General features: G+C 39.3%; 1 protein-coding gene across 10 annotated transcripts in view; it reads left to right on the plus strand.

Annotated features, from left to right (window-relative positions):
• RNF144B (ring finger protein 144B) overlaps positions 1-18478 on the plus strand; it is a 283693-nt gene extending 265215 nt beyond the window's left edge. For all 10 annotated transcript variants that reach the window (XM_021665346.2, XM_064363027.1, XM_012476542.3 and 7 more), the window contains one exon: positions 18415-18478. The gene's annotated coding sequence lies outside the window, so the exon portion shown is untranslated. The remainder of the gene's footprint in view (positions 1-18414) is intronic.
• Positions 18479-20326: the final 1848 nt, after the last annotated feature.

Here is a 20326-nt window from a genome sequence, read left to right on the forward strand (position 1 = left end):
TGCCCAGCTAATATTTTGTAATTTTAGTGGAGATGGAGTTTCACCGTGTTGACCAGGATGGTCTCGATCTCTTGACCTCATGATCCACCCGCCTTGGCCTCCCAAAGTGCTGGGATTACAGGCGTGAGCCACCGCGCCTGGCCGTTCATAAGTTCTTAACATTTAGCTCCTACTTCTAAGTGAGAACATGTGGCATTTGGTTTTATGTTCCTGTGTGAGTCTGCTAAGGATAACTTCCTCCAGCTTCATCCAAGATCCCACAAAATGCATGATCTCGTTTTTTCTTTATGACTGCATAGTATTCCATGGTATATATGCACCACGTTTTCTTTATCCTTTCTGTCATTGATGGGCATTTAGGTTGATTACACGTCTTTGCTATTGTGAATAGTGCTGCAATGAACATTCGTGTGCATGTGTCTTTATGGTAGAATGTTTTATATATATTCCTCTGGATACATACCCAGTAATGGGATTGCTGGGTTAAATGGTAGTTCTGCTTTTAGCTTTTCAAGGAATTGCCATTCATGTTGGCTCAGTGTATGTCTTCTTTTTGTTTACTCTGTTGATGGCTTTTCTTTTCTTTTTTTTTTCTTTTTTTCTTTTTTTGCTATGAAGAAGCTCTTAAGTTTAATTAGATCCCACTTGTCAATTTTTGCTTTTGTTGTAATTGCTTTTGGTGTCTTTTTCATGAAATCTTTGCCCATTCCTATGCATCTGACAAAAGTCTGATGTCCAGCACCTATAAGAACGTAAATTTACAGGAGAAAACCCCATTAAAAAGTGGGCAAAGGACATGAATAGATACTTCTCAAAATATTATGTACATGGAGCCAACACGCATACTTTAAATAAGTTCAATATCACTGATCATTAGAGAAATGCTAATCAAAACCACAATGAGATGCCATTTCACACCAGTCAGAATGGCTATTATTGAAAGGTCAAAAAATAACAGATGCTGGTGAGGTTGCAGAAAAAAGGGAACACTTGCACACTGTTGATGGAGGTGTAAATTAATTCAACCATTGTGGAAAGCAGTATGGTAAATAACATATTAATGCAGCAAATCTTCATCACTCACAAATTCCATGTCTGCAAGTTCCCTTGCTCCCTAATATTTATTTATAACCTCCCCCGCAAAAAAAAATCAATACATGGTCATTCACAGAAATGCAGAGAGGCAAAAAATCAAAGTCATCTGACATGAATGTGCCCAGCTGAGGGAGAACAAGGTAACACTGTGCTTTCTGTTTTTAGCTCTGATACTGAAAAGAGGTCTACTTTTTGTGGTCTATTTAGTGCCACCTTTTCCACATTTTTGTGCTTTTTTTCTTGGTGATTTTGCTATCTAAAACGGCCCCCAACCATAGCACTGAAGTGCTGTCTACTGTCTCTAAGCAAAAAAGAAGGCTGTGATGTGCCCTACAGAAAAAAATGTTTGTTAGATAAACTTCATTCAAGCATGAGTTATAGTGCTATTGGCTGTGAGTTCAATATTCATGAATCAACAGTATGTATTAAATAAGGCATCTTTAAACAGAAATGCACAAGGTTATTTGTCGATTAATTGATGAAAATGTTGTGACCAGAGGCTCAAAGGAACCTCACGTCCTTTGCCCACTTTAGCATTTCTTACAGGGCAGGTCTAGTGGTAATAAACTCTGTCAACTTTTGTTTATCTGGAAGTGTCTTAATTTCTCCTTGATTTTTGTAGGACAATATTGGTGGATAAATGATTCTTGTTTTTCATTTTTACCCACTTTGAATACATCAGCTCTCTGCGTTTTGGCCTGTAAAGTTTCTAATCAGGAATATGCTGATAATCTTGTTATTGTTCCCTTGTTTGTGATGAGTCACTTCCCTTGCTGCTTTCAAGACTCTTTTTTTGTCTTTGGCTTTCAAAAGTTTGGTTAAAATGTGTCTCAGATGCATAGTTTCACCCTGTATTTACCCTGAGAGCACAGGTTCAGGATTCATTATTCACCGATTCAGTACTTCTGGTGACTTTATAGAACATATAACCGGTTATGTTCTATATGCTCTCATAAAGCAGTTGTAATGCTTAAATCAGAAAATAAACTCATTCAGTAATATTTAACAATTATCTTTAAATGTCTATCACAACACCTGGCTCTGTGCAGACACTGTGGACACATCTCTGAGATAAACTAGACAAAGTCCTTCCCCTCACATAGGCAGAGATAGAGAAACACTTAGAAAATATTAAAGCTCTAAACAATACATTAATATATTAGCTTTTTTTTCTAATTTCTTGTATTGTAGTAAAATACATTAATCAAATTTATTGTCTGAATCATTTTTAAGAGTACGGTTCAGTGGTATTAAGTATGTTCATATTGTTCTACAACCATCACCACCATCCATCTTCAGATCTCCTTTTATCTTGTAAAATGGAAACTCTAAACCTATTAAGCATTGGCTCCCCATTCCTCTCCTGCCCCAGCCCTAGGCCACCACCATTCTACTTTGTTTCTATGATTTTGACTACTCTAAATTCCTCATATTAATTAAATCATACAGCATTTGTCTTTTTGTGACTGGAAAATTTCAGTTAGCTTAGGTCAAAATTTCCTTCCTTCTTAAGGTTGATGGATAAGAGGGCACTTCTTTGTGTCATTTTGCTGTTTGTTTTCTACATACCTTATAGGTTTTTTTTTAAACCTTCATTTCCTACATTATTATCTTTTGTGTTTAGTTGATTTTTATAGTGAAAATTTTTATAATTTCATTTCCTTCTGCACATAATATTCTATTTTCTTTGTATTTAATATCCTGAAGTTGTACATTCTAATTTGGATTCGTACCAACTTAACTTCAATAACATAAAAACGCTACTCATTTACATCTCTGTCCACTCTCCTTTCAGTTTTTCATGTCACACAATTACGTCTTTATACATTATGTGTCAGAAACATAAACTAACAGTTTTTAATGCATTAACTTCTTAAATTAAAAACAAAATGTGGAAGTACAAACCAAACTAATAACCCTGCTAGCTTTTAGACTAATGATTGCTGTTTAAAAGCGTATTAGTCTTTCACATCATGGAGAAACAAAAAGCAAAGTTACAAACCAGTGTTACAATAACACCAGCTTTTAGAATCGCCCCATCTTTACCTCTACTGAGATTTTCGTTCTTCACATGGCTTCAAGTTACTGTCTAATGTCCTTCAAAAGCATCTTGGGGTTATGCTGGGTTGTTTTGGTGCCTTCGTCTTCTATAGATGCAGCTAAGTCAGGGTGCTCAGCTCTAAGTACAAAACCCAAATTGGTTAGATTGAGACTTTCATTTTTTTCATTTTTTTCTAGCTTTATTGAGGTATGATTAACAAATAAAAGTTATATATATTTATGGCATACAGCATGATGTTTTGATACATGCATATATCCAAAAATGATTACTGCAATCAAGCTCATTCATATATCCATCAGCTCACATAGTTGCCCTTTTCGGTGTGTATGTGGTGAGAACACTTAAGATCTACTTTCTTAGCAAATTAAAAGTATACCATACAGTCTTATTAATGATAGTCAGTGTGTACAATTTTAGTTTTAGATCCATAACACCAAGATGGCAAAACACAGCTGTGTATTCTAATGTTGGGAATGAGAAGGCAATAACTATTCCTTATGGGATATTAATTTTATGATACTCCACATACTTTTTTTTTTTAATTGCATTTTAGGTTTTGGGGTACATGTGAAAAACATGCAAGGTTGTTGCATAGGTGCATACGTGGCAGTATGATTTGCTGCCTCCCTCCCCTTCACCTATATCTGGCATTTCTCCCCATGCTATCCCTCCCCAACTTCCCACCCCCCCGCTGTCCCCCCTCCCCCCAACAGACCCCCGTGTATAGTGCTCCCCTCCCTGTGTCCATGTGTTCTCCTTGTTCAACACCCACCTATGAGTGAGAACATGTGGTGTTTGATTTTGTGTTCTTGTGTCAGTTTGCTGAGAATGATGTTTTCCAGGTTCATCCATGTTCCTACAAAGGACCTGAACTTCTCGTTTTTAATGGCTGCATAATATTCCATGGTGTATATGTGCCACATTTTTCCTGTCCAGTCTATCATCAATGGGCATTTGGGCTGGTTCCAGGTCTTTGCTATTGTAAACTGTGCTGCAATGAACATTCGTGTGCATGTGTCCTTATAGTAGAACGATTTATAATCCTTAGGATATATGCCCAGTAATGGGATTGCTGGGTCAAATGGAATTTCTATTTCTAGGTCCTTGAGGAATCGCCACACTGTTTTCCACAGTGGTTGAACTAATTTACACTCCCACCAACAGTGTAAAAGTGTTCCTATTTCTCCACATCCTCTCCAGCATCTGTTTTCTCCAGATTTTTTAATGATCGCCATTCTAACTGGCGTGAGATGGTATCTCAATGTAGTTTTGATTTGCATTTCTCTAATGACCAGTGATGATGAGCATTTTTCCATATGTTTGTTGGCCTCATGTATGTCTTCTTTTGTAAAGTATCTGTTCATATCCTTCGCCCACTTTTGAATGGGCTTGTTTGTTTTTTTCTTGTAAATCTTTTTTAGCTCGTTGTAAATTCTGGATATCAGCCCTTTGTCAGACGGGTAGGCTGCAAAAATTTTTTCCCATTCTGTTGGTTGCCGATTCACTCTATTGACTGTTTCTTTTGCTGTGCAGAAGCTGTGGGATACTCCACATACTTTTCAAAAACATTTCCAAATTGTATTCTGTAGGACATTAGTATTCCATGAGATCTTAAAAGATACACTGTAAAAAAAAAAAAACAAAAAGGTGTTTAAGGTGAAGAGAGTTTGGCAAACATTGGGTTAAATGAAGTTAAGCAGTTTTCTTTAATGCAGGTTTATTGGAACCACTAATACACTTGTATGTGTATGCACTCTCTCAGAGCATGTAATTGTGGGACACCCAGAAATATCTCTTGTTCTGCAGATCATGGTTTGGAAAATGCTGTTGTGCAGTATTGTATACAAAATTCCAGGGAAAGTAAGAGAAGAGAGAGTTAAAATCTTCATTCTGCTGAGATGGCAAAGTCAAGTGAGATTGTGTTATGTTCCCTACCTTACCTACTGGAGAATCCTAGCATGTGAAACTACATTTCTGGCAGCAATTCTCTTTATAGAGACACGAATGTCTCTGCAGATACAGTGGGCAAATCCAGTGAATCTCTTTCCTGGACCTAGGGGGTGCTCTGGAGGCTGCAGGAAGGATTTCCTCTATGACCAAGAGTAGAGCAAGGGCGCTTAGAAGTGTGGGGCTTGTAGTGGGTTGAATGGTGGTCACCCTTCAACCCAAATTATATGTCTAACCAGAACCTGTGAATGTAACCTTATTTGGAAATAGGGTCTTTGCAGATGTATTTAAGTTAAGGATCTGAGATGAGATCATCTTGATCTTCTTGAAACCAAGAAGAGGAAAACTGTTCTACATGCAGATCTCCTAACATAGGAAAGAGGTTATCTAGACGGACACTAAATCCAGGGATAGGCATCTTTATAAAACAAAAGGGAGAGGGGATTTGAGACAGAGAGAAGAGTGTGTGAAGATAGAGGCAGAGATGGAAATCATGCAGCTACAAACCAAGGAGCTCCTGGAGCCACCAGAAAGTGGAAGAGGCAAGGAATGGATTCTCCTCGAGAGCCTTTAGAGAGAGGATGATCCTGGTATGGTGGGAGAATTGAAGGAAAGGTGAACGTGGACTGTCTGGAGGGCAAGGCCACCATGGAGGTGGGAAGGATTCTCTACTGCATGGTAAAGGATTAGAATAGGGCACCTCTGGGAGAGTACTCCGGAAAAGAAATAAAATAAATTTCCCTTGCCTTGGAGAAATCAGTTGAGGGTCTTGGGAATGGGTTCAGAGTGAAGTCAGTATGAAGCACGTTGGTCTCTGTTTGTTGCTGGGTCCCACATCTTTCAGGACAGCAGAGCACTCCCAGGTCACTGCAATGTGAGTTTCAGGAAAATGCACGCTAGTGAAAAGACATTCCACATATTCAGCCATTGCAAAAGAAGCAGAAAAAAGTTGCTAACAAAAAAACGTGTTACTATTTCTGCCTTCTAGGAGAATGGCATAATATATTATTTCTAAGGTAATGATTCTATGGCTTTGAAATAGCACTGATGGGACTTTTGATCGAGAAAAACAAAACTTCCTGGGCATATTGAGGATGAGTCAGGATGAGACAGAGATAATGTTTTACTGCTTTGAATAATAAAGTAAAATAGATAGAGGTGGCTAAGGTTTGTGAATGGAAAGGGAAGCGGGGTGTAAGGAGGATGGAGTAAGAGTGAGAGGTCCTAAGAACGTGGAGGGAGACTGTGTGCGATCAGTGGAGGAATATGGTCCTGGGAGATTCCTTGTATTCAAGAATAGCCCATACATGTCTACCTTTAACTGGTATTGGAAGAAAGTTGTTTCCTGCTCTGTGTTGTAAATACTCTCTATTACCCTCAAGATGTCAGCAAAATTCTACACCCAGCAATCTTGTGTTAGAGATGCTTTAGAATTGCAGAAAAACCATGCTATCAAGTGGTGGGGAAGTGGGTGGGAAGAGGATGTCTGTCATAGAAACTGGAGATAGAGGGGCTGGCAATGGCAGAGATGCAGGTGGAGTACACTGCTTCAGAGGAGGCAGAGGCAGACCTGAGGGAGATGCTGTGGCCTGGGAGCTTGATCTAGATATTAAAAAGAGGGCTCATCACAGAATAATAGGGGTCATTCAGACTGAGGGTATCTGGGCTTCTGAGTAAAGTTAGATGTGCTCAGGACTGGGGTTTTGGTGGGTAGGATTTGGGTGTGCTTAATTGAGGCAGATTTGTGAGCTTATTATACAAACCACTGAATTCATTGCTATATGTGCTGAACTTAACCCTTTGGTAAAGCACCTGCCCTATATTTAGAATATTCTCATGAAGCTCTGTGTGCCTGTGTTTGGAGGGTGCATATTAAAGCTGGAGAAAGTGGAAGGAAACTATTCCAGTTAGAAAATGCCCTGAAACCAATGCTTTGTGGAAAACTATGCAGGAAGACTGATCCTGGTGGAGCAGAAATATGATCTCAATTGAAGAAGGAACAGAGAGAAATGGAAAGGCAGAGAGACAAAGGTATTGATTCAGTGGGAACCATTGAAGATGATTGCAGAAGGAACAGAAAGTTATAACCTAGGAATATCCCATTCAGTATTGTGTCTGAAGTCATTTTGAGAAGAGAAAAGTGGTTTGAATCTGCTTCGTAAAAACTAATCAAAATGATAACTGATGTTATTATGTGTGTTCAGTCTGCCATATTACCATAGTTATTCTTCTTAGCCATAAAGGTTTTAAATATCCAATAATAGGTAAGGGAGAAATATCATCCAAGACTGAGATTTCATTTCACCCAAGGCTGTCAAATTTGTGTGAGTGTAAGTTAATACAAAGTTAAATATTATTGTTTTTTGTTTGTTTGTTTGTTTGTTTTTTGTTTTTTTTTGAGACGGAGTTTCGCTCTTGTTACCCAGGCTGGAGTGCAATGGCGCAATCTCGGCTCACCGCAACCTCCACCTCCTGGGTTCAGGCAATTCTCCTGCCTCAGCCTCCTGAGTAGCTGGGATTACAGGCACGTGCCACCGTGCCCAGCTAATTTTTTGTATTTTTAGTAGAGACGGGGTTTCACCATGTTGACCAGGATGGTCTCGATCTCTTGACCTCGTGATCCACCCGCCTCGGCCTCCCAAAGTGCTGGGATTACAGGCGTGACCCACCACGCCCGGCCTAAATATTATTGTTTTAGTGATTATAATGCTATGCTGAACAAGGGCTACTTTGGGGAAAAGAGAGCCAGCTTGTGTATAGAGTACTTCACTATGTCTTCCCACATGATTAGATTGATGTCTGGGTTTCCGATTCCTTCTGAGGCCTGAGAGAAGATTAGATCACTCATTCCCAACTGGTCATTTCTCTCTGTGGATGGGAGAATCAGTGCTAATTGATACTTTTTATATATTTAATTATACTTAATTACTTCTGTCTGGCTGCCCTGAAACCAAGAGAAGGAAAACAGTGTTCTACATGCAAATCTTCTAACATAAACATTTCTTAACCTTATTTGCTTCAAGATTGGTCCAAATATAGGATCTTTAAGATAAAAGCTGTTTAAAGTGGTTTCTTCTCTGTATTTTGGTCCTGTCTCTGGAGTCCCTCTTTCTGGAAATCATTTCTGAGATTTCTGTGATAGGGAATTTGCTCATTTCCCACTTCCCTGGCACCCAACTCTTCTGTATTAGGTCTTCATATGTTCATTTCCCAGTCTTTTTGTTAACTTGCCTAAATAAATCCATAACCTTTAGGTCCATCTTTCTCCCTTTGAACCATCAGACACAGTACTTTGGTCAAGTGCTCTTCACAGTGGCTTTGAGAATTTCACCCCTCTTTGAAAAGAAAAATGCTTTCTGTTTTTGTTTTTGTTTTTCTGGATGAAATTTCCTACCTGGTCCCAGTGTACTGCTCCCCATTTCCTGCTCTTCCCCATGTGCCAGTCAAGCTGTTTTATTTGCCCTCTCCTGATGTTCTGCATTTACCCATCTGGAATGTACTCTTTCACTCCTCTCTGTCTCTCTGAATCCTAGCACCTGTCAAGGGACGGATCCTACCTCTCCTGCTCTGCCTCCCCTGACCACCCCAAGTCTGATGAGACTTGCTTTCTTTAACATCCTAGGAGTTTATTGTCAAGTACATTGACCTGGCAATCTAGAGAGTCAGCCTAGGGAATTCAATAGAAAGGAGGCCTTGGAAAAAAAATTCCAGTAAAAACTCTGCTACTTACAGGTATAAAGAGTTCAGGTAAGCTTATTAATCTTCATTGATTCTCCTTTTTTTTATTGTTAAAATAGAGAAAAACGACTCTGTCTACTCTTCCTAGTTATCATGAGGATTATGAAATGTCATGTATATGTAAACGTCCTTGTAATCTGGAAAGGCCTGTACAAGTGTAAGTTATGATGTCTGCTGTTAGAGATCTGTTATTGAGCTGACTCACTATCAAAACCTTCCTTTATTATTTAATGTCTCCCGTATCTATGTTTAATCAGTATAACCCACTTAACCAGCCAGGGTGCAAATATAGTGACACCACATAATATTTTTCTAATTAATTGCTTGACTTACTCTCTATCCCCTCCTCTACCACGCCTACCATGATTAACAGGAAGTCTGTTACCTCCCCCTTGGAATTCTCCAACACCCACCTTCTGCAGTTGTTTAACAACTAAAGGTTTACTCAGGTCCCAAAGGCAAGTCTTGCTTTTCAAAGAAAGGCAGAGAGAGAGGACTAGAAGTTCCAGTGAGTCCACTGTTGAACATTGGTTTCTCTCTGCTTGGTAGACACTTCTGCATTCAGAAATAATCCTCTTGGCTGGGCATGGTGGCTCATGCCTGTAATCCCAGCACTTTGAAAGGCTGAGGCAAGAGGATCACATGAGGTCAGGAGTTCGAGACCAGCCTGACAAACATGGCAAAACCCCTTCTCTACTAAAAACACAAAACTTAGCTGGGGGTGGTGGTGTGCACCTGTAATCCCAGCTACTTGGGAGGCTGAGGCAGGAGAATCACTTGAACCGGGAGGCGGAGGTTGCAGTTAGCCGAGATCGTGCCACTGCACTCTAGCCTGGGTGACAGAGCAAGACTGTTTCAACAAACAAACAAACAAAAAACAGAAAAGAAATAATCCTCTTTCAGGCCCCGATGCCTATATAGGTGAAAACTGTGGGTCCCCCAGTATGGCAGCATGGCATTCTGCCAGTGTCTCTGGCAGCCAGGTTGGTGACAGCTCAATCTCCCTTCAAGAGAACATTCTGCAGGGAGCAGAGCTGACTGAGCGCTTCCACTCTCTTTTGGGTAGATGTGAGAGTAGGAGGTGGTAACCAGAATCAGGACATCTCTGCCTAATACAGGTACTTCTAGCAGGCAACCTTGACTCAGATGTTTCCCATGGCCCTGGCCGAGACTTCCTCACAGCTGCTCTGTGCTCTGGGGCTCTTTCCACCTGACACACCTGCCTCCCGCTCTCCTTTCACAGTGTCTGTCCTGCAGCATGGTCTGAAGACTCTCCACATTTTCTTTTTTTCCCCTCTCCTTTTTATTCTACAGGGGCATTTCCCCTGACAAATCTCTTCCATCTCTAATCCTGCCTTGGTATCTATTTTTAGGAAAATCTGAAACGACACAGAAGGGTCTCCAGCCTCACTCCATACTCACCAGAACCCTTAGGCCCTTGTTTTGGCAAGGGGCTTTGTGCCCCTTCCTTCTGGGAGAGCTCCTCTCTGGGACTCCCCCTTCTTGTCAGTGGACCTTGGGAATGGCTACTCTGGTTGTTCCTCACAGATGTTCCAACTGTGAATCTCAGGGAGCTTGGGTTGAATTTCCCAAGGAATCCTCAGAAGACTTTGTTTGTCTCTGCAGATGGTCAACCCCATGCACAGAGCTGAGCAACGTGGGGAGAGACATCTTTTGTGTCTATCTGCAGTACATAGGTCTTGTTATATGCTCTTTCCAGAGCAAGGGGGTGCCCATGACCCTGACGTTTTAAAATTCAAGGCAGAAGCAGTTTAAATTATTTTTTCTAAAAATGAACAAACGAAACAAAAATGAAAAACAAAAAGCTGCCCCAGGTGACTTGCTATTTCCACCCTTAGATTTAACAGAGGCTCGCATGGTTTTAGGCATCCTTCGGTCAGCATCCTTTTCATATATTTTGTCTTCACCATATTGTAAGCTTCTTGAGAACTGCTTTTTGGGTTTTAGATTGTTCATTTGTAAAACTGAGGGCTAGATTACATTTCAAGATCCCTTTCAGTTGTGCGATTTCCAAGGAAGATACATTATTAGAGATGGGCTAGTAAATGATTTTCTTCTTTTAGATACTGTGTTTATTGTGTTTGATAATCTACCTTACACACAGCATTTTCTAGTTTACTCGCATACATTGCATTGTTTAGTCCACACACCTGCCTTGGGAAATGGAAGAGTAAAGCTAGAAACTTGAGACTGGTTGAAGTTAAAGGACAAGCCCAAGATCCCAGAGGAGGGTCTGGGTTTGGTGCCTGTTGTCTGACTGATCCTCTAATGGAAATGCCTTATGATTTTCTTTTCGCTTCCTGTCCTATACCTGTAAACACAGCACCCTTCATGAAGCACCTTTATATTTCTTTGATTCTCAACCATCTGTACTTGGAGGCAAGGGGCAAATAAAGGTATTACAGATTCAAATGCCTGAAAGAGTCAGACAGGATAAGATAGTGAAGCAGGGTCAGGTTCCTGCAACAAGAGGGCAGGGGTCTATGGCCAACTGAATAACACAGGTTCTGTCTAAAAGGGACAGTCCCTGTTCGGCCCTACCCCTTTGTTGACACTAAGGAATGCTGGCCCAAGGTTGCCAAATTCTAGTGTTTCTGGAAAGCTGCAAATATATATATATCTTGATGTGAGATACACATTTTATGATATCAAAATAATTTTAATTTTTGATTTTTTTTGTTTAGTTTTTTATTTTAAAGACAGGGTCTTGCTGCATTGCCCAGGCTGGAGTGCAGTGGAATGATCATAGCTCACTGTAGCTTGGATTTCCTGGGCATAAGTGATCCTCCTGCCTCAGCCTCCTGAGCAGCTAGGACCACAGACAAGCACCACCACATCTGACTAATGTTTCTATCTTTTGCAAAGACAAGGTCTTGCTATGTTGCCCAGGATGGTATCAAACTCCTGGCCTCAGGTGATTCTCCCACCTCAGCCTCCCAAAGTATTGGGATTACAGACATGAGCCACTGTACCTGGATAAAATAATTTTAAAAAGATTTAAAACCCTGTGAGGCTCAAATACACACACAAATATAGATGGTATTTGGTTCTATAGATATCCAACTTAGAGACTACTGCTTTGGAAGTATGAACTATGTTTAGCTGACTTGGGAGGGTGAGGCAGGAGGATTGCTTGAGCCTAGGAATTCGGGACCAGCCTGGACGATATAGGTAGGCACTGTCTCTACAAAAAGTAAATTAGCCAGGCATGGTGGTGTGCACCATGATCCCAGCTACATGGGAAGCTAAGCTGGGAGGATTGCTTGAGCCTGGGAGGTGGAGGCTGCAGCGAGCCAAGATTGCACCACTACACTCCAGTGTGGGTGACAGAGAGAGACCCTGTCTCAAAATCGATAAACAAAAAACAAACTAACTTGGCAAGTTTCCCTCCAAAAAATCCTATAAAATGATTTGATGAATTTCGCTACTTATATTAAAAGTTTGATATAAATAGCAACAAATGAGAATAGCTACCAATTGTTGGGTGCCTGCTGTGTTCCAGGGAGTATGCTAGATGCTTGACACGCGTCATCCAGAATTCTTCTAGTTACCTTCTGAGGTATCTATCATTATCCTTATTTTACAGGCAAGGAAGCTGAGGCCCAGAGCTGACCTAATTTGTTAAGGGCACACAGTCAGTAAACCGGGATTTCTTGCTTTTTATTTATTTCATCATGTTGCCAATATTGTCAGAGAAGAGAGAAGAAGAAAAACCAAATCAAAGTGGTTTCTATATGGGCAACTTAAAAGACATAGTCTTAAGAGACAGAGTCTTCTTTTCTGAAATGGAAGAGATGTCCTTATCTTTGGAAAAGGCGGAGGCAGGGGAAAGAAAAGGAGATATCTCACAATGTGATGAGCTCTTCTTTTCTTTCTAAAACACTAAACTAGGAATAAACAAGGCCCCCACTCAGCTAGTGTCTGACTGTTGGGCTGTTGTGTTCAGACTGTCTGTCTGCTTTGACCATGATGTTCTGTGAGATGTCCACTGGCTTATTCCAGCTATCTTTTCCTTCTATTTCCAGAAAGCAAACCCCAGAAGAAAAAAAAAAAAGATCTTTGTTTAGGGTCTGAAGTCAAGTCCAAATATAACAGGATCCCAATAACTTCCCCCACCCACTAGGGTTTAAAACCACATTCCCTCTGCCCAGATGGCTGTGGCAGAAAGACACAGCATTCACCCACTGCTTCCTCCCCCTGATTACAGCTAATGACTCCCAGCTGTACTGCCTCCAAAGACTTGGGAAAGATGAATCTTTAAAAAATAATCTAATAACTAGACTCCTCCAGGGATGGGCGGGGTTGATGCCAATCCCATTGGAGCACTGCCTCATTCAGAATCTAGCCAGGTGGTGTGCCTTGGAAAGGGAGGAGAGTTGCTATGTACGTTCTGAAGATCTCTTGATGTTTCCTGGAAGAATGTCATTGACTCTATTTTCTCACCTTAGTTGAAAAAAATCTCCAAATACTTAAAAAAAAAAATTTAATCTGTGTAATCTAGACTTTGGCTCCAAAACAGAGACTCTGAAGAAATGTGTTAGAGCTATGGCTATCCAAATTGGGTGTACTTTGGGATCAGTATCATGGAGGATTTTTCAACATGGTTATATCAAACAAATAGGTAGATGTTTATGAAATTTTAAGACTTGGCATTCTCTTGTTTCCATTTGTTTTTTAAATGCCAGGTTCTCTGAAAAGTTGACTTTGAATATAGGGATCCATCAGAGAGAAAAATCTAAACCTCAAAAGACAGCAGTCATGAAAACTGTATGGAATAGATTGGTGGAGATTGATAGGTCTTGTCTTTTCTTCTTCCTTCTACTTTCCCTCTTCCTCTTTTTCTTCCTCCTCCTCTTCTTTGTCCTATTCTTCTTCTTTTTCTTTCTCCCTTTTCTTTCTTTTTTTCAACAACAAAAATAACCTGAAATGCTGGGTGAGAAAAGCAGGGAATGAAATTTTACCAACCTGAAATTTGATAGCTTTTCTCAAACCTGTTTCTAGAAGTATTTGATGAAGTTGTCCCCTAAAACTGCAGACCTAATTTATTCTATATGACCATATTGAACATCTCCTGTGAACTAAGCCAGGTGCTGAGTTTAGATACATAAACAACTCATTGTTTCTTCATGTTCTTTCAGAGTACTGATTCAATAAATCACATTCTTGAGCAACTTAGGACTCTGTTGTCTCGTTCTGTAATGATTCTTTGTGGAACACGTTATCTTCCTGGAAGGTAATGTAGTTTACTGAGCTTTGGAGTCAGAGCTGAGCTTGAATTGTGACACTGCCCCTTACTGAAACTTTCCTTCTTTTTGAGATGGAGTTTTGCTCTTGTTGCCCAGATTGGAGTGCAGTGGCGTGATCTTGGCTGACTGCAGCCTCCACCTCCCAGGTTCAAGGGATTCTCCTGTCTCAGCCTCCTGAGTAGCTGGGATTACACGCGCATGCCAACACACCCAGCTAATTTTTATACTTTTAGTAGAGATGGGTTTCATCATATTGTCCAGGCTGGTCTCGAACTCCTTACCTCAGGTGATCCACCCTTCTTGGCCTCCCAAAGTGCTGGGATTACAGATGTGAGCCACCATGCCTGGTCCCTTACTGAAACTTTCTGAGCTTTACTTTCATCATCTGTAAAATGGAACTTGCAAGATTGCTGTGAGGAATAGCGTCCTGTTGTGATCCTGGTAGCCAGTTTAAAGTGCATCCTATACCCCTCCTTTTAAAAACCACCATGTGTCGAGGATGTGTCCTGAGAAATGCATCTTTATTTTATTTTGTCATTGTGCAAACATCGTAGAGTGTACTTATGCAGACCTGAATCATACAGCTAGTTACTATACAGCTAGGCTACGTGATACAGCCTTTTGCTCTCAGGCTGCAAACCTGTAGAGCAGGTTACTGTACTGAATATTGCAGGCAATTGGAACACATGGTATTTTTGCATCAAACATATCTAAATGCAGAAAAGGTACAGTAAAGATAGTGTTATAATCTTATGGGACCACTTTTATATATGTGTTTGTTGTTGACAGGCATCATTACATGGTCCATGACGATACTTTTATTATGGTCTTCATTATTATACTCCCCATTCATTCTGAATTTTTTTACCACAGCCCCAATTTTAGTTATACTTTTTTTATAGTGGCAATTTGTTAATACTATCTAAAAAATAATTATTAATAAATAGGTATGTAAAGAGGAAAAGTAAAATTCACCAGACTTGCATCCTTGTTTCCGAGTCAGAAAATACAATGATAGTATTTAGCACAGTTTGTTTTATATTACAATATAATATGGTATAGTTATTTAATATATTTGTATACTTATATAACACAGAGCAATATAATTCTAACTCAGAACGTGTTCCCTAGTATATTAGGAAATGCCAGAATATTTCATTGCACTTAAAGATCCCCGTGATCCTCAATGGCTGACATAGTATTTTACTCAAGGAAGATGCTCAATAAATATATGTTGGATTAAATTGAATTTGTGAATTAATTTATCAGCCTATTTTCAGGCAGCAATGGAGCACACAGTTTTTGGGATTCTTTAACCTGAGAATTAATTGCCCCCTGGAAGCTTAGTTTCCTTTTATCTAAAACATACAAGCACTTGAATTAAGACTTTGTGGCAATAAGCTTTTATTTTCTTCTTTCTCAGGGGATTTAAGTGACAAACACAGCATAACCAACGTGTCCTCTTTTATCCAGGACTTTTCCAGTTTTAGCATGAAAAGTCCTACATCCCAGGTACCCCCTCAGTTCCAGACAAATGAAGATATTAGGTCATCTCAATGTAAAGTAAACATGCTTTTCCTGACGATATGCTGAGATTGCCAGGAAAAGTCAAATACTGCGTTAGGATTAATTATCCTGCAACTACAGGGGACAAGGGTCGTTATTTCTCATTTGTAACTAAGATAGACTTTTTTTTTTTTTAAAAAAACCAAGGTGAAGTAGAGTCTTGAGACTTATATACATATATAAAAACTTTCTACATATATACACATCTCTCTCTATAAAACACACTTTCTCTGACTGATTGTATATGTATAAAATAGATATCAACATATAAGAATATGTCTATAAATATATTAATAGAAACATCTATACTTATAAATTTACATAAGTATATATTTATATATAAGAATAAATATATATATAAAATTAGTCAAAGGAAGTTTTTATTGTGCTGTCAACTAGCTCTAAGGGAAAAGAGATAGGGGAATGTGGAATTTCATTATAAAGTGCTTTCAGTTTTAATCTTAATTTAATTTGATTTTTTTACTTAAAAAAAATTTTATTTTACCTTAATTTTCACAGTAATCTTGAGAGATAGATACCATTAAATCATTTTAGGGACAGGAATTATGGCTTTAAAAGTCATGGCTTGGAAGGCATAACTCCTTTCCAAGGATCAATATCTTTGGAGGATTTTCTATTATTTTATACTACATAAATGATTAGAAGCCTACAAATTTGAAAACTTGGTCTTCCAGACTTTCTATTTCAGGTTTGAAATGTCAGATGTTTTGAAAGGTTGATTTCTAGCACGTGACCGATGGAGAGTTCTACTCTGTTCTAGAATACACTTGAGCATGCGTAGTGCAGGCTAACGCAGAGGGTCAGCTGAAGAGGCCTGCTGCTGCTTTACAGTTAGTACCAAGCCTCAACCCTTAGAATGCTGAGAAAATCTCAGCCTGATTCAGTGGCGGGCTCTCCTGGGAACGAGTTCAATGAAAGCAAAAGAGAACTTACTATGAGAAATTTATTTAAGTGTCTGACTTCAATGGAATCTCTTCTTTCTAAATGTGTTATAAAATCCAGAGAAAAATGTTGCATAGTATTATGAATGGCTACTATTTTTGCCAGCTTACTAAAGGGACAGATACAGAACTCAGCAATTCCTTTACACGAGTAGCTTCCTGCCTCCCTTTCTCCCTCCCTCTCTCATTCCCTCCCTAATTCTTCCTTTTCCTACTTCCTCATTTCCTCCCTTCCTCCCTTTCTTCCTTTCTCTCTGCCTCCCTTCCTTCCTTCCTTTCTTTTCTCCCTTTCTTCCTCCTTTCCCCTCCCTCCCTCTCTTCCTTCCCTCTTTCCTCTCTCCCTCTTTCCATCCTTTATTTTCTCTTTTTTCCTCCATCCTTCTCTTTCCTCCTCCCTCCCTCCCTCCCTCCTTTCTTCCCTCCTTTCTCCCCTCTTCCCTCCCCTCCCTCCCTTTCTTCCTTTTTTCTTTTCTTCCTCCTTGTCTCCCTATCTTCCTTCCTTCCTTCCTTTTTTGCTCCTTTCATCCCCCCTCTTTCTTTCCTCTTTTTATTTTTATTTTTTTTTATTTTTAATTTGGGAGGTTTGTGTGCCTCACACACCCCTTCTGTAATTAAACTCTACTCCCTGATTTTAGGTGGGGGGAGTGGGCATATGATCTAGGTTAGGCCAGTCAGATTCTTCAAACAGAAATTTGAATATTGACACCAGGGACAAAAAGCAACTGGAGCTGGGTTGTGGGTGGCTGGGCTGTGGCTGGGCAGTTTATAGAAGAGCTTCTATGCTGACTCTTGGAGCTGCCCATGTTTTTTGCTTTTCCTAAGTTCTAGTAATCCCATCATCCGTAATTTGGTGAGATATCTCAGTATCTTTCCAATACATTAATTGCTTTGCTCACCATTAGTCAGAGTTAGTTTATGTTGCTTAAACTAACTCAAAGAACCTAAACTGACTAGACATACTTTATCGATCTTAGCCCCTGCACCCCTACATAGTGGGCATTATTCTTCACATTTTGCAGATGAGAAACTGAAGCTCTGTGAGGTTAAGTGATAACTCTGTGATCTTAATGTACTTAAGAGCATATAGTTAGAAAGAGGCAGAGCTGGTTGGTGGTCATGTTCAACTCAACCTGATACCCCAAAACAAAATTTCATCTACTGTGCTTTAGTGGCTTAAAATGGAAAGAAAATGAACAGTTGGAAAAAACATTCTCAATTTTCGAGACAATTAACAAAGCTTAATAGCCATAATATATAAAGAATCTTTAGAAATCAATAATTTAACATGCTAATGGCAAAAATGGGCAAAGGACATGAATATTTTCAAATAATTACTAATAATTTCTCATACATAAAATATATTTAACCTCACTAATAATACAAAAAAAGCAGATTAAAACAATTGCATATCATTTTCAACATCTTATGGATTTTAAAAGTTATAAAACCAAGTTTTCACAGAAATTTAGTGAACACTTATATAGGTCAAAGTAGAAAACTGTGCAAACATGAGAGGGAAAAATGTGTTCAAATACATTTAGAGTCCCAATTTGTTCAAAGCCTTTGATTTAGATGCTGATTCTAAGAAAATAAGAATATGCAGAAAGATTTATGTATAAAGGCACTTATGATAATGTTATTTGTAATAGCAAAAGTTAGAAGTAAACTGTCTAATGATACAGAAATGAGAATAATTTGGAAAAGCTCATGATATGATGTTAAATTTTTAAAAAGCTAATACCTCACTTTCACCTTCCTCTTTCTCCTTTCCTTCCAGACTCTGGTAACCACCATTCTGCCCTCTACTTCTCTGAGTCAGCACTTTTAGATCCCTCATACAGGTAAGATAATACAGTATTTGCCTTTCTGTACTGGCTTATTTCACTTAACATAATGTCCCCAATCTCAACCATGTTACTGCAAATGACAGAATGTCCTTCTTTTTAAAGGCTGAATAGTATTTCATTGTATATGTACCATATATATATATTTTTTGAGACAGTCTCCACTCTGTCACCCAGGCTAGAGTATAGTGGTATGATCTTGGCTCATTGCAACCTCTGCTTCCTGGGTTCAAGTGATTCTCCTGCCTCAGTCTCCCACTGTGCTCAGCTGATTTTTTTTTTGTATTTTTAGTAGAGACAGGGTTTCGCTATGTTGGCCAGGCTGGTCTCAAACTCCTGACCTCAGGTGATCCTCCTGCCTCAGCCTCCCAAAATGTTGGGATTATAGGCATGAGCTACCATGCCTGGCCCTATTGTATGTATGTCACATTTTATTTATCCATTCATCTGCTGATAGACACTGTCCATGATTTCCTGCCTTGGCTATTGTGAATAGTGGTGCAGTGAACCTGTGAGTGCCAATTATCTCTTTGACATGCTGACTTCAATTCTTTTGGATCCATACCTACAAGTGAGATTGCTGGGTCTTATGGTAATCTTATTTTTAATTAGCTTGATTTAATCATTCTGGATTGTATACATATATCAAAACATCACTTGTATCCCATGAATTATTTATTTAAATTGTATCAGTGTAAACAATGAAACATGTTTAACCTCACCAATTACACAAAAAGGCAAATTAAAACAATTGTGTATCATTTACAACTATCTTATAGAATAAAAAATTACAAAACCAAGTTTTTGCAAAAATTTAGTGAAAACTTTTATTATATAGGTCAAATAAAAAACTGCAAACTTTAGAGGGAAAGGTCTTTAGCTGCCCAAAAGGCTGCGTACACACCTGCCTTTCATCCCTACATTGTATCAATTAAAAAAATAAATGGAGAAAACTTTTTAAAAAGTTGTAAAAAGCAAGAGGCTCAAATATTCCCTCACTCATTCAACAATTATTAATTGAGCACATACAATGCAGAAGGCACCATTCTAGGCACTGGAGAGACTGCAGTGAACAATATAAACAAACACATTTGTGATGTGGGAATTATGATCCCTACTGTGCATACATTTAAGCAGAGTCTAAGGGATAGAAAGGGATGCAAAGGAGGTGGCACATGAACCAAGATTTGCATGAAGTGCAAGAGTAAACTGAAAGGAGACAAGGTCTTCATGAAGTATTTCCATAATAAAACTTGGTAGTGAACCATCCCCAAACCCAGTGGCTTAAGATAAATTAAAATAACTCTTGTCTCCACATGATGTGTTCTCTCTGATGAAGGCAGGCAGGGTTTAGTTGATTCAACCTGGGCTTGGCACCAAGTTGAAAGTTGTGCCCAGGTCTGCACCATGTAAATCTTAGACCAGTGGGTTAGGTGGGGCATGTTCTTTATGATGATGACAGAGGCACAAGAGGGTTCATCTCGCCACATAAGCATATTGCCGGCTGTTATTTGTGTCACATTTGCTAACATCCCATTGAACAACATAAGTTGCGTGGACAAGCCTGATATCACTGGGACAAGAAACTACATTCTCTCCAGAGTAGGAGAAGTAAGGAAGTGAATATTTGTTGAACCATAATCCAAGCACACATATGAGGGAAGAGCATCTCAGGTAGAGAGTAGTGCATGTGCAAAGGTACTATGCTGGAAGCAAGCTTGGTCCAACAAGATGGCTAATAGTGTTAACATAGAATAGGTGGCTGGATGCAGTACTCCTATTCTAGCTCATGCCTGTAATTCTAGCACTTTGGGAGGTTGAAGTGGGTGGATTGCCTGAGCTCAG

This window comes from Aotus nancymaae, unplaced genomic scaffold, assembly GCF_030222135.1.
Source record: "Aotus nancymaae isolate 86718 unplaced genomic scaffold, 86718_ANA_hifiasm-v0.15.2.pri h1tg000051l, whole genome shotgun sequence".
Lineage (NCBI taxonomy): Eukaryota > Metazoa > Chordata > Mammalia > Primates > Aotidae > Aotus > Aotus nancymaae.